This window comes from Oncorhynchus clarkii, chromosome 18, assembly GCF_045791955.1.
Source record: "Oncorhynchus clarkii lewisi isolate Uvic-CL-2024 chromosome 18, UVic_Ocla_1.0, whole genome shotgun sequence".
Classification (NCBI taxonomy): domain Eukaryota; kingdom Metazoa; phylum Chordata; class Actinopteri; order Salmoniformes; family Salmonidae; genus Oncorhynchus; species Oncorhynchus clarkii.
Window position 1 is genome coordinate 71,775,017 of NC_092164.1, and position 15,170 is coordinate 71,790,186.

The 15,170-nt window shown below is 46.9% G+C and overlaps 1 protein-coding gene across 1 annotated transcript in view; it reads right to left on the reverse strand.

Annotated features, from left to right (window-relative positions):
• Positions 1–15,170, reverse strand: part of LOC139372403 (CUB and sushi domain-containing protein 2-like) — a 773,740-nt gene that overhangs the window by 758,005 nt on the left and 565 nt on the right. The gene's annotated exons all lie outside the window — the stretch shown is intronic.

Below are 15,170 nucleotides of genomic sequence, written 5' to 3' on the forward strand. Positions count from 1 at the left end.
CCCCCATTATAAGTTAATGTATCTATGTTTCCCCCATTATAAGTTAATGTTCCTATGCTTTCCCCATTATAAGTTAATGTTTCTATGCTTCCCCCATTATAAGTTAATGTTTCTATGTTTCCCCCATTATAAGTCAATGTTTCTATGCTTCCCCCATTATAAGTTAATGTTTCTATGTTTCCCCCATTATAAGTTAATGTTTCTATGCTTCACCCATTATAAGTTAATGTTTCTATGTCTCCCCCATTATATGCTAATATATCTATGATCCCCCATTATAATTTAATGTATTATCATGAAAAATAGCTAATTACTATTAGTGATTTTGCAATGGCTCCAAACAATTGTCAACTACAAGAAATACTCATTGGTATCCTAGTTTATAGAAAGACCCACTGGTACCCTAGTTTAGAGAAAGACCCACTGGTATCCTAGAAATACCCACTGGTATCCTAGTTTAGAGAAAAACCCACTTGTACCCTAGTTTATAGAAATACCTACAGGTACCCTAGTTTATAGAAAGACCCACTGGTACCCTAGTTTAGAGAAAGAACCACTGGTACCGTAGTTTAGAGAAAGACCCACTGGTACCCTAAAAACAACTACTGGTACCCTAGTTACTAGAAATACCCACTGGTACCCTAGTTTAGAGAAAGACCCACTGGTACCCTAGTTTAGAGAAAGACCCACTGGTACCCTGAAAACAACTACTGGTACCCTAGTTTAGAGAAAGACCCACTGGTATCCTACTTTAGAGAAAACCCCACTTGTACCTAGTTTATAGAAATACCAACAGGTACCCTAGTTATAGAAAGACCCACTGGTACCCTAGTTTAGAGAAAGACCCACTGGTACACTAGAAACAACTACTGGTACCCTAGTTTATAGAAAGACCCACTGGTACCCTAGTTATAGAAAGACCCACTGGTACCCTAGTTTAGAGAAAGACCCACTGGTACACTAGAAACAACTACTGGTACCCTAGTTTATAGAAAGACCCACTGGTACCCTAGTTTAGAGAAAGACCTACTGGTACCATAGTTTAGAGAAAGACCCACTGGTACCCTAGAAACAACTACTGCTACCCTCATTTATAGAAAGAACCACTGGTACCCTAGTTTAGAGCAAGACCCACTGGTACCCTAGAAATAACTACTGGTACCCTAGTTTAGAGAAAGACCCACTGGTAGCCTAGTTTAGAGAAAGACCCACTGGTACCCTAGTTTATAGAAAGACCCACTGGTACCGTAGTTTAGAGAAAGATCCACTGGTAACCTAGTATATAGAAAGACTGGCTGGTACCCTAGTGCATAGAAAGACCCACTGGTACCCTAGTTTATAGAAAGACCCACTGGTACCCTAGTTTATAGAAAGACCCACTGGTACCGTAGTTTAGAGAAAGATCCACTGGTAACCTAGTTTAGAGAAAGACCCACTGGTACCCTAGTTTATAGAAAGACCCACTGGTACCCTAGTTTATAGAAAGACCCACTGGTACCCTAGTTTAGAGAAAGACCCACTGGTACCCTAGTTTAGAGAAAGACCCACAGGTACCCTAGTTTATATAAAGACCCACTGGTACCCTAGTTTATAGAAATACTCACTGGTACCCTAGTTTATAGAAAGACGCACTGGTACCCTAGTTTAGAGAAAGACCCACTGGTACCCTAGTTTAGAGAAAGACCCACTGGTACCCTAGTTTATAGAAATACTAAAGCTAAAACCAAACCAATTGAATATGTTTAGAAAAATCATTTTTTTTGAGCTTGGATTTTAAATCCTGCAACAGTGTAAAATATGTGTTTGACAAACACGGTGTGACTAAGCTGACACGCACACAGAAAACACAAGGAACTGGCTAAATATGAGAGCCAATACTCCTCTTTCCAATACTTATAATGACTGGTCTAATTCACCCAGATGGGCCTCAGAGACAGAAAGGCAAACAGACGGAGTCACACTCCATTATATCAAACTGCTCATGATAGATGGCTAGGAACTGGCCTAGACAGAGACAGGACAGATAGATGGCTGGGAACTGGCCTAGACTGAGACAGGACTGATAGATAGCTGGGAACTGGCCTAGACTGAGACAGGACAGATAGATGGCTGGGAACTGGCCTAGACTGAGACAGGACAGATAGATAGCTGGGAACTCGCCTAGACTGAGACAGGACAGATAGATAGCTGGGAACTGGCCTAGACAGAGACAGGACTGATAGATGGCTGGGAACTGGCCTAGACTGAGACAGGACTGATAGATAGCTGGGAACTGGCCTAGACAGAGACAGGACTGATAGATGGCTGGGAACTGGCCTAGACTGAGACAGGACAGATAGATAGCTGGGAACTCGCCTAGACTGAGACAGGACAGATAGATAGCTGGGAACTGGCCTAGACAGAGACAGGACTGATAGATGGCTGGGAACTGGCCTAGACTGAGACAGGACTGATAGATAGCTGGGAACTGGCCTAGACTGAGACAGGACTGATAGAAATATACGAGAGTTAAGTTAGAGGACGCCTAAAGGCATTAGCGTTGCTGAACTAATCGTGTAGGATCTGTGAATAGAGAACAGGAAATCATCTCTATAAAGAATACCCTGGTCTGACAGGATGGATCTTTGAATAGAGAACAGGAAATCATCTCTATAAAGAATACCCTGATCTGACAGGATGGATCTTTGAATAGAGAACAGGAAATCATCTCTATAAAGAATACCCTGGTCTGACAGGATGGATCTTTGAATAGAGAACAGGAAATCATCTCTATAAAGAATACCCTGATCTGACAGGATGGATCTTTGAATAGAGAACAGGAAATCATCTCTATAAAGAATACCCTGATCTGACAGGATGGCACCCTAATCCCTTGATAGTGCACTACTTTGGACCAGAGGCCCCTCCCAAATGGCACCCTAATCCCTTTATAGTGCACTATTTTTGACCAGGGCAGATAGGTCTATACACATGATATCCAGGTCTACAGGCGGAGAGAGTCACGACCAATAGACACATCCTGTCTGAAAGAGAGAGAGAGAGAGCGATAGAGAGAGAGAGGGAGAGAGAGAGAGAGAAACTGATCCATTGACTGATTATAAGTATCTCGTGAAGTGGGGGCAACACACACAACTGATCGGATTTTATATAGCCTGAGTGAGGGAAAGGGACAATGGCCCTCTGAATGTCTCATTTATGGATGTCCTTCAAACAGAGTTTCTAAACAGTAGGATACTGTAAAGACTAGCTGTAATGTCTGCTTTCAACTCACATTCTCAAACACATAGATTCCCTGACCGCAGCTCACTCTCCAGATCCCAATCACCTGAATTCTGATCAACTGTTCACACACCTGTAGGTCATTATAACACACTATTTAGATCAGTTCTTTGCACAACATCACTGTGAGGTATTGTTTGTTATGTGACACACGTCTTTCAGAGCTCTGTTTTTCCTGTAATTTAATCCTCCCGTGTTTGATAGTTTCTGCCTGCCTCTCTAACGAAGCCTTTTGCCTATTCCCTGCCTGTACTTTAGCCTATCGGATTTCCCGTTTTCTACCTATTGCCTGATCTCCCGGACGACATTACCAGCCTTTTCCATGTCTGTACTGTTGCCCTTTTTAACTCCCTGTCTATGACCTTCTGCCTGCCCCTAGACCCATCTACATGCCTCCTCCTGTGTATAACCTTCTGCCTGCCCCTGGACCCAGTTACCTGCCTCCTCCTGTGTATAACCTTCTGCCTGCCCCTGGACCCAGCTACCTGCCTCCTCCTGTGTATGACCTTCTGCCTTCCCCTGGACCCAGCTACCTGCCTCCTCCTGTGTATGACCTTATGCCTGCCCCTGGACCCAGCTACATGCCTCCTCCTGTGTATGACCTTATGCCTGCCCCTGGACCCAGCTACCTGCCTCCTCCTGTCTATGACCTTCTGCCTGCCCCTGGACCCATCAACCTGACTCCTTCTGTGTATAACCTTCTGCCTACCCCTGGACCCAGCTACCTGTCTCCTCCTGTATATGACCTTCTGCCTGCCCCTGGACCCATCTACCTGCCTCCCCCTGTGTGTGACCTTCTGCCTGCCCCTGGACCCAGCTACTTGCCTCCTCCTGTCTATGACCTTCTGCCTGCCCCTGGACCCAGCTACCTGCCTCCTCCTGTGTATGAACTTCTGCCTGCCCCTGGACCCAGCTACCTGCCTCCTCCTGTCTATGACCTTCTGCCTGCCCCTGGACCCAGCTACCTGCCCCTGGACCCAGCTACCTGCTTCCTCCTGTGTATGACCTTCTGCCTGCCCCTGGACCCAGCTGCCTGCCTCCTCCTGTGTATGACCTTCTGCCTGCCCCTGGACCCAGCTACCTGCCTCCTCCTGTGTATGACCTTCTGCCTGCCCCTGGACCCAGCTACCTGCCTCCTCCTGTGTGTGACCTTCTGCCTGTCCCTAGACCCAGTTACCTGCCTCCCCCTGTGTATGACCTTCTGCCTGTCCCTAGACCCAGCTACCTGCCTCCTCCTGTGTATGACCTTCTGCCTGCCCCTGGACCCAGCTACCTGCCTCCTCCTATGTATGACCTTCTGCCTGCCCCTGGACCCAGCTACCTGCCTCCTCCTGTCTATGACCTTCTGCCTGCCCCTGGACCCAGTTACCTGCCCCTGGACCCAGCTACCTGCTTCCTCTTGTGTATGACCTTCTGCCTGCCCCTGGACCCAGCTACCTGCCTCCTCCTGTGTATGACCTTCTGCCTGCCCCTAGACCCAGTTACCTGCCTCCTCCTGCGGTTCTTTACCTATAAACACCTGCCGCGCCCTGAGCTTGATACCAGCTCTGTCTCCCATCGGGTTCATTACACTAGCCTACCCGTGAGCTTTCCTCACGTGATGTCAAATGTTTCCCTCCATTTCTTCCGCGTGAACCTCGTTTACTACAAAGTTTGTTGCTGCCAACATGTTTGCTAACCTGACTATAATATCCAATTGTCCAATCAAACGCTGTGTCTTGTAATATTAATAACAAATAGCAAAGTCTAGTTATCTTTATCATGTATTTAAAATGTTGGTAAAGCCTCATATTTGTTTTGTTTGGTAATCGCTCATATGTCCCTCCGTTTCATCCCACGCAAATGAACCGTTTGCTATAAACATTGTTGATTTGACCTGTGGCTCGTTAGTCCCTGATGAACATTATGCTTTGTGTCATGTAAAAAATATAAGTCTGAATCATTTCATGTATTTTGAAATGTAAAACTTTATATTTATTTTGTTTTGCTAATAGCGAAACCGTAGCACTCACCGAGGTCTCTGAAGTTGAGAACTGACTTCTCAGTCAAAGGTCGGCTTTAGGCACGGGCAGCTCTCTCTTTAGGCACGGGCAGCTCTCTCTTAAGGCACGGGCAGCTCTCTCTTTAGGCACGGGCAGCTCTCTCTTAAGACACGGGCAGCTCTCTCTTTAGGAACGGGCAGCTCTCTCTTTAGGAACGGGCAGCTCTCTCTTTAGGCACGGGCAGCTCTCTCTTTAGGAACGGGCAGCTCTCTCTTAAGGAACTGGCAGCTCTCTCTTTAGGAACGGGCAGCTCTCTCTTTAGGCACGGGCAGCTCTCTCTTTAGGAACGTGCAGCTCTCTCTTAAGGCACGGGCAGCTCTCTCTTTAGGCACGGGAGCTCTCTCTTTAGGCACGGCCAGCTCTCTCTTTAGGCACGGCCAGCTCTCTCTTTAGGCACGGACAGCTCTCTCTTCAGGCACGGCCAGCTCTCTCTTTAGGCACGGCCAGCTCTCTCTTAAGGCACGGCCAGCTCTCTCTTTAGGCACGGCCAGCTCTCTCTTCAGGCACGGCCAGCTCTCTCTTTAGGCACGGGCAGCTCTCTCTTTAGGCACGGCCAGCTCTCTCTTAAGGCACGGGCAGCTCTCTCTTCAGGCACGGGCAGCTCTCTCTTTAGGCACGGGCAGCTCTCTCTTTAGGCACGGGCAGCTCTCTCTTTAGGCACGGCCAGCTCTCTCTTTAGGAACGGCCAGCTCTCTCTTTAGACACGGCCAGCTCTCTCTATTTGGTTTCTCTGATTTCGGTGTGTTTCCCAAGTTGATTGTAAAATGTTTGTCATTTTGATAAACGACATATTAGTATTGACCATTCTTATGTAAATGTAGTTATATATTATTGCCTGTAAAGTGTGCTAGGACTATTCATTTACAATGGACCTGTTTAGAGGTGCAAATGGTATTGAGGTCATACGTGTTACAAAGTGACCGGTTTAGGTGCCAGAGAGAGAGAAACGAGGAAAGGAAAGAGCAACAACGAACCCCCAGAAAGACCCCGTTTTGCCATTATGTATGTGGCCACAATCACCATATTACAACTCCATAGCTGTGAGCAGTCCGTGCCAAACCCAAGTATATTGCTCTTTTCCATCCCGCCAGAGAGCGTCATGCTTTGGGCGTTACAGCTGGTCTGAGCAGCTGAAGGGTGGGAACTATCCGTGGAGCTGAACCGAACTGCAGCTGAACTATCCGTGGAGCTGAACCGAACTGCAGCTGAACTATCCGTGGTGCTGAACCGAACTGCAGCTGAACTATCCGTGATGCTGAACCGAACTGCAGCTGAACTATCCGTGGTGCTGAACCGAACTGCAGCTGAACTATCCGTGGAGCTGAACCGAACTGCAGCTGAACTATCCGTGGTGCTGAACCGAACTGAAGCTGAAGGGCAGGAACTATCCGTGGTGCTGAACCGAACTGCAGCTGAACTATCCGTGGTGCTGAACCGAACTGCAGCTGAAGGGCGGGAACTATCCGTGGTGCTGAACCGAACTGCAGCTGTTTATCTCGGGTCCTCCGCCTCTGAGACAGAAAGCTGTCCCTGGGCCTAAAAACGCAACTCTGCCGCTGCGTCAGAGGAAGCTGCCCTTGTCTCTTGTCAGAATGCTCTATGCATACAGATGAATGAAAAGGAAGTGCTACGGTGTGATTTGGGACACGGTCAAGTACATATGAATACGTTATGGCTCTCTATGTATATCTAAACAAAATGCTTTGAGCTGTTGTGTTCTTCCCTCTTGTCACTATCAATGAATGCATTGATGATACGACCACAGACGCTCTCTTCTGAAACTATAACGAAAAGCCAGTTGATTTCAAACAAAGATCAAGAGGTCCTGGAATGCCTTGTATTACTTGGAGGGGGTGTAGTAGGTGTGTGTGTGTATGTGTGTGTGTATGTGTGTGTGTGTGTGTGTGTGTGTGTTTAGAAACTCCAGAGACTTGCCATGAAAGCAGCTGTTCATCTCGTTTGGTCCATTAAGACTCGAGAGATCAACTTGACAAATACGATTCTCCTGGGTGTGAGCAATCAACCACAACCACACACACACACACACACACACACACACACACACACACACACACACACATAGACACACACACTTAGACAGAGCAAGTGTAGGTTACGTCAACTTTGTCCATGAATAACCAACGGCACCCAACTGAAAGATGAAAAAAGGAGTAGGAGCAGCGCTACCGTCATCTGTTGTCCTGCCGACATGCGCCCCCGTTAACGTTACAGCCCGTTGCATCAGGGCCACACACTGACAGCGCTACTTCAGGATAGCCTAAAGACGAGGCTTGATTAACTGACTGTAACCGGAGACTGGTGCGGTAAATTCAGAAGAAAAGAGAGAAGCAAGACAAGGACAAAACGTGATGCCCGAGAAGGCAGGCCGGCGGGCCGTGTGGGCAGACATGTGGGTGTATTGGCTTGATGGTCTCATGCGAGAGGGGACTGACAGGTTACCTAATTTCGTCAAGCTGGCGAGCGCCTCTGCTGTGGTTAACGTCGAAGCACATATAGCTGGCTGATTGGTGAGACGTCAACTGCAATCTTCCTGAGCAGTCTTTCCACCTCCTTTACCTCTCCCCATCTCCTATCCTCCTCCCTGCCTCCCTCCTCTCTATCCTCTATTCTATCCAGCCTCTTGGTTATATCCATCCTCTTGGTTCTATCCATCCTATTGGTTCTATCCATCCTATTGGTTCTATCCATCCTATTGGTTCTATCCATCCTATTGGTTCTATCCATCCTCTTGGTTCTATCCATCCTATTGGTTCTATCCATCCTATTGGTTCTATCCATCCTCTTGGTTCTATCCAGCCTCTTGGTTCTATCCAGCCTCTTGGTTCTATCCATCCTATTGGTTCTATCCATCCTCTTGGTTCTATCCATCCTCTTGGTTCTATCCATCCTATTGGTTCTATCCATCCTCTTGGTTCTATCCATCCTCTTGGTTCTATCCAGCCTCTTGGTTCTATCCATCCTATTGGTTCTATCCATCCTATTGGTTCTATCCATCCTCTTGGTTCTATCCAGCCTCTTGGTTCTATCTATCCTCTTGGTTCTATCTATCCTCTTGGTTCTATCTATCCTCTTGGTTCTATCTATCCTCTTGGTTCTATCCATCCTATTGGTTCTATCCATCCTATTGGTTCTATCCATCCTCTTGGTTCTATCCATCCTCTTGGTTCTATACATCCTCTTTCATCCCAGGAATAAATTAATGAAGATGTATTACTGTATTGAGCCGGGAGTCCGTGGGGACCACAGTATTGAGCCGGGAGTCCGTGGGGACCACAGTATTGAGCCGGGAGTCCGTGGGGACCACAGTATTGAGCCGGGAGTCCGTGGGGACCACAGTATTGAGCCGGGAGTCCGTGGGGACCACAGTATTGAGCCAGAAATCCGTGGGGACCACAGTATTGAGCCGGGAGTCCGTGGGGACCACAGTATTGAGCCGGGAGTCCGTGGGGACCACAGTATTGAGCCGGGAGTCCGTGGGGACCACAGTATTGAGCCAGGAGTCCATGGGGACCACAGTATTGAGCCAGGAATCCGTGGGGACCACAGTATTGAGCCGGGAGTCCGTGGGGACCACAGTATTGAGCCGGGAGTCCGTGGGGACCACAGTATTGAGCCGGGAGTCCGTGGGGACCACAGTATTGAGCCAGGAATCCGTGGGGACCACAGTATTGAGCCAGGAATCCGTGGGGACCACAGTATTGAGCCAGGAATCCGTGGGGACCACAGTATTGAGCCGGGAGTCCGTGGGGACCGCGGTATTGAGCCAGGAATCCGTGGGGACCACAGTATTGAGCCAGGAATCCGTGGGGACCACAGTATTGAGCCGGGAGTCCGTGGGGACCGCGGTATTGAGCCAGGAATCCGTTAGGACCACAGTATTGAGCCGGGAGTCCGTGGGGACCGCGGTATTGAGCCGGGAGTCCGTGGGGACCGCGGTGTTGAGCCGGGAGTCTGTGGGGACCGTGGTATTGAGCCGGGAGCCTGTGGGGACCGCGGTATTGAGCCGGGAGTCCGTGGGGACCGTGGTATTGAGACGGGAGTCTGTGGGGACCGCGGTATTGAGCCGGGAGTCCGTGGGGACCGCGGTGTTGAGCCGGGAGTCTGTGGGGACCGTGGTATTGAGCCGGGAGTCTGTGGGGACCGCGGTATTGAGCCGGGAGTCTGTGGGGACCGTGATATTGAGCCGGGAGTCCATGGGGATCGTGATATTGAGCCGGGAGTCCATGGGGACCGTGGTTGTATACGAGGTGGGATAGAGCATCGCTGTTGTCAACTCGATTCAGTGTAAATTGCGTCATAAACGTTTCACACCTCGTCATCAAGTCGCTGCGTAATCTAACTGTATATAGGCCATGGAGGAACGGCACTAAATGATTAAATTAAGTTAATTGGACATCAGAAAATCTATAGTTTGGTAAAAACAAAACTGATTAAAAAATATATAGGCCAGTTTAATTGTGATCTAGTCTATAAAAGCTGCCATCTAGTAACAAACAAGTCTTATATTCCATCATTATCTTATGGAAAAATGTATCTGTCAGATGTGTTGTGACCACAAGCAACAGGACAATACATCAGGTTGGCCTTACAACTGGCCAGCCTATAACATCAAATACGCCAGTAACAGTATTCCACTTATTTTCACTTTAATAGTCAATGATCTAAAAGAGAAGACGTGGACTGCTATGTATGGAGAGAGTTAGACTCTGTGATGTGATGTATGGAGAGAGTTAGACTCTGTGATGTATGGAGAGAGTTAGACTATGTGATGTGTGGAAAGAGTTAGACTATGTGATGTATGGAGAGAGTTAGACTGTGATTTATGGAGAGTTAGACTCTGTGATGTATGGAGAGAGTTAGACTATGTGATGTATGGAAAGAGTTAGACTATGTGATGTATGGAGAGAGTTAGACTCTGTGATGTATGGAGAGAGTTAGACTCTGTGATTTATGGAGAGTTAGACTCTGTGATGTATGGAGAGAGTTAGACTATGTGATGTATGGAAAGAGTTAGACTATGTGATGTATGGAGAGAGTTAGACTCTGTGATGTATGGAGAGAGTTAGACTATGTGATGTATGGAAAGAGTTAGACTATGTGATGTATGGAGAGAGTTAGACTATGTGATGTATGGAGAGAGTTAGACTATGTGATGTATGGAGAGAGTTAGACTCTGTGATGTGATGATGGAGAGAGATAGGCTCTGTGATGTATGGAGAGAGTTAGACTCTGTGATGTGATTTATGGAGAGAGTTAGACTCTGTGATGTGATGTATGAAGAGAAATAGGCTCTTTGATGTATGGAGAGAGTTAGACTCTGTGATGTATGGAGATAGTTAGACTCTGTGATGTATGGAGAGAGTTAGACTCTGTGATGTGATGTATGGAGAGAGTTAGACTCTGTGTTATATGGAGAGAGTTAGACTATGTGATGTATGGAGAGAGTTAGACTCTGTGATGTATGGAGATAGTTAGACTCTGTGATGTATGGAGAGAGTTTGACTGTGATGTACGGAGAGTTAGACTCTGTGATGTGATGTATGGAGAGAGTTAGACTCTGTGATGTATAGAGAGAGTTAGACTCTGTGATGTATGGAGATAGTTAGACTATGTGATGTACGGAGAGAGTTAGACTCTGTGATGTACGGAGAGAGTTAGACTCTGTGATGTATGGGGGGAGTTAGACTCTGTGATGTATGGAGAGAGTTAGACTCTGTGATGTGATGTATGGAGAGAGTTAGACTCTGTGATGTATGGAGAGAGTTAGACTATGTGATGTACGGAGAGAGTTAGACTCTGTGATGTATGGAGAGAGTTGGACTCTGTGATGTACGGATATAGTTAGACTCTGTGATGTATGGAGAGAGTTAGACTCTGTGATGTGATGTATGGAGAGAGTTAGACTCTGTGATGTGATGTATGGAGAGAGTTAGACTCTGTGATGTATGGAGAGAGTTAGACTCTGTGATGTATGGAGAGAGTTAGACTCTGTGATGTACGGAGAGAGTTAGACTCTGTGATGTACGGAGAGAATTAGACTCTGTGATGTATGGAGAGAGTTAGGCTCTGTGATGTATGGAGAGAGTTAGGCTCTGTGATGTATGGAGAGAGTTAGGCTCTGTGATGTATGGAGAGAGTTAGACTCTATGATGTGATGTATGGAGAGAGTTAGACTCTGTGATGTATGGAGAGAGTTAGGCTCTGTGATGTACGGAGAGAATTAGACTCTGTGATGTATGGAGAGAGTTAGACTCTATGATGTGATGTATGGAGAGAGTTAGACTCTGTGATGTATGGAGAGAGTTAGGCTCTGTGATGTACGGAGAGAATTAGACTCTGTGATGTATGGAGAGAGTTAGGCTCTGTGATGTATGGAGAGAGTCAGGCTCTGTGATGTATGGAGAGAGTTAGACTCTATGATGTGATGTATGGAGAGAGTTAGACTCTGTGATGTATGGAGAGAGTTAGGCTCTGTGATGTATGGAGAGAGTTAGACTCTATGATGTGATGTATGGAGAGAGTTAGACTCTGTGATGTATGGAGAGAGTTAGATTCTGTGATGTATGGAGAGAGTTAGACTCTGTGCTCTGTAGAGATCTACTTGTCAGTATAGTGTGAGGCTCTGGTGCCGCTCAATGGGAGGACAGGGTAACTGCTGCTGGTGGCTGGCAACACTACACGGGTTGGGGGGGGGGGTAGGGAATAATAGTCATGACACACGGATGCTTATTTTAGAATATCCGTCCTGAAGAGCTTTGAAGGCCAGTATGACACAATTGAGCCGGCGTTATTGGAAATGCTTTTGGAAATGGCGGCGTGGGGATAGGGTGTGTGTTTGTCATTACTTTTTTTACTCTTCACAGAGGTAGAACATGTCTGTATGAAAATGACACTCCACCTATCCACAACACTATATAGTCAAGCCACATTCTCTGGGTACAATAGGGCTATAAAACCATTGGTTGAGAGTCCAGCAATTGAAAGTATCGATGGAGAGTCGTTTTGTTATCAAGTTGGTCACTAGAAACCCATGTCGATTTTGGACGTTTGAAATCAGTCCTGAACACATTAGTGCTCAGCTCCAAAATGTAAAAAATAAAAAATAAAAGTTACATGGAGTATTGGGCTCGACGCTCAGGGCCAGAGCAGCCTCCTTAGATTACTGCATCAAGGCAGTTCACTACTGTCTAGCAAGCAGGTAAGGTTGATGATGCTAAACGGAAAAAGCCATTTTTTTTTTAATGAAATTGTTATTCGTTTTATGAATTTCCAAACCATAGCCTTAACCATATACTTAACCCTTAACCACTCGGAATGAATACCGATACATCACTTTAGAGTTGTTTCTGCTTTAACCCTGTAACCACGCAGGATGAACCCTGTAACCACGCAGGATGAACCCTGTAACCACGCAGGATGAACCCTGTAACCACGCAGGATGAACCCTGTAACCACGCAGGATGAACCCTGTAACCACGCAGGATGAACCCTGTAACTACGCAGGATGAACCCTGTAACCACGCAGGATGAACCCTGTAACCACGCAGGATGAACCCTGTAACCACGCAGGATGAACCCTGTAACCACGCAGGATGAACCCTGTAACCACGCAGGATGAACCCTGTAACTACGCAGGATGAACCCTGTAACTACGCAGGATGAACCCTGTAACCACGCAGGATGAACCCTGTAACTACGCAGGATGAACCCTGTAACCACGCAGGATGAACCCTGTAACCACGCAGGATGAACCCTGTAACCACGCAGGATGAACCCTGTAACCACGCAGGATGAACCCTGTAACTACGCAGGATGAACCCTGTAACTACGCAGGATGAACCCTGTAACTACGCAGGATGAACCCTGTAACCACGCAGGATGAACCCTGTAACCACGCAGGATGAACCCTGTAACCACGCAGGATGAACCCTGTAACTACGCAGGATGAACCCTGTAACTACGCAGGATGAACCCTGTAACTACGCAGGATGAACCCTGTAACCACGCAGGATGAACCCTGTAACCACGCAGGATGAACCCTGTAACCACGCAGGATGAACCCTGTAACTACGCAGGATGAACCCTGTAACCACGCAGGATGAACCCTGTAACTACGCAGGATGAACCCTGTAACTACGCAGGATGAACCCTGTAACTACGCAGGATGAACCCTGTAACTACGCAGGATGAACCCTGTAACTACGCACGATTAACCCTGTAACCACGCAGGATGAACCCTGTAACTACGCAGGATGAACCCTGTAACTACGCAGGATGAACCCTGTAACCACGCAGGATGAACCCTGTAACCACGCAGGATGAACCCTGTAACTACGCAGGATGAACCCTGTAACTACGCAGGATGAACCCTGTAACTACGCAGGATTAGTGTGAAGTGAAACTTGAGATCACGTTGCTGCAAGTTAGTCAACGACGGTGACGGACCATAGGGACTAATTAGTGTTTCGTTGGGGATAGCTTCAGAAGGAGTTTGTGGAAGCTATGCTTTCTAAATCTGAGTCATAGAAATAAAATAAACAAAATCAATCGTATTCTACGATCTGAGCGATGTAGAGGAAGTGTGTGATACACAGCCAAGAAACAAGCCAATCGTTGTCCATTTTGAGCACATCCACAGAACTATTGGGCAATAATTGGTAGTGTTGGGCAACTGGATCCATGGTGGTAAATTAGGTGAATGTTTAAATCCCAATCCTCGACATGAACTGAGGTCAGTGCATGTCCCTTGGTCTCTCCTCTTTAGACTGGAGCGACGTATATGGCAAAGCAACATTTATGATGACGCAATGCAAAAAAAACAAAAAAAACATTTAAAAGCGGATTTATTGATGACGACGCTAAAACGGCCTTGCAATGCATTAATTATTGTGTTATAAGACGCGTTGTATAACCACCCACTGTGGAGCATGTGACTGTGCGTGCATCCCCAAAATAGCACTATATCCTCGATAGTGCACTCCTTTTTGACCAGAGCCCTGAACATTATAGATAATAAATACGGTACCGTTTGGGACAAAAACTGATATCGAACTGACCGTCTGAACTTCTCATCCTATGGTATCCTTGGCTCCCTCTAAAAATAGTTCCAGTATCCATATTGTCATGATGCCAAGCAAGACCGCGATAAAACCCGGGGGTTGTCACTTTGCACCCCCCCCCCTAAAAAACTGATTCCAGCTGCCCACTTTCAGACACAACACCGAAACAACAGAAAATGGGATAAACATTGCACACCTGACAAAATGTCACCAGATGCAGAAACTAACGTGTTTGAATGCCGAGGGTAGTTGGAAGGACTGTAAAACCCTATATGTCAACTGCACATTTATTTCAACATGCATATCGTAGTTATAAATCCATACCAAATGTAATTGTGCAAATGCTCTAAATGCGCCCCCCCCCCCCCTCAAACACCCACACACGCACGCACGCACACACACACACACACTTATGTCCGGATTTCGTACTTATACGATGAAGTCTGAAGTTTTCTGATAGAATCGGGACCCGTGGACAGCTCAGGGACAATAACCCCATTGCTTTTCCTCGCGGAGAGCGTTAAAAGGCGAATCTGAGATTAAAACCCCTACTTGTAGGCGAAGTAATAGTATCCATGAGATTGCTAAAATAAAAGAACGATGAGAAATACTCAATACACATAATTACATCATGACTTACAGATGTTCGGACACGCTCTCCCGTGACCACTTTATCGATTCACTGGCGTCTCTAGCAGCGCTACAAACGGTGTAGCCTATCGCCACCGAATCAAGCCCAGCAGCGCCGAGGAACACTCCGTTCTGTCTG